The 445-nt window shown below is 32.1% G+C and overlaps 1 pseudogene; it reads left to right on the top strand.

Annotated features, from left to right (window-relative positions):
- The first annotated feature begins 97 nt into the window (after positions 1-97).
- LOC112473790 lies at positions 98-216 on the top strand (annotated as a pseudogene).
- Positions 217-445: the final 229 nt, after the last annotated feature.

The following is a 445-nucleotide window of genomic DNA, read 5'->3' as shown; positions in this document are numbered from 1 at the left end:
AAAACTCTCTTGTAAAGGTAAATATGTAGTGAAATTCAGAATCCTGTAACATTGTAATGGTAGTGCATAAATTTTTTTAAATCTAGTGCAAAGATATGTCTACGGCCATGCCACCCTGAACAAGCCCGATTCTGTCTGATCTCGGAAGCTAAGCAAGGTTGGGCCTGGTTAGTACTTGGATGGGAGATGACTTAGGAAGACTAGGTGCTGTAGGCGTAAAAAATAAAAAAAATAAGGGATTATAAATTGACAAGGTCCTTGCAATCTGTGAGCCCCAATAAACTTAATAAAAAAATAAATTAAAAAATAAAAATAAAAATAAAAAATATGTGTTGGACTGAAATGAATTGAAAAATCTAAATTCTGATGTATTGCAAATTGAGTTAATTCAATAACTCGAAGGTACAGCTAAGTAGTTTAATAAGAATCAAGGTAGATGAATTAA

This window comes from Pteropus alecto, unplaced genomic scaffold, assembly GCF_000325575.1.
Source record: "Pteropus alecto unplaced genomic scaffold, ASM32557v1 scaffold8, whole genome shotgun sequence".
Lineage (NCBI taxonomy): Eukaryota > Metazoa > Chordata > Mammalia > Chiroptera > Pteropodidae > Pteropus > Pteropus alecto.
Note: the sequence above shows the minus strand (reverse complement) of the source record. Positions and strands in the feature narration are given on the sequence as shown.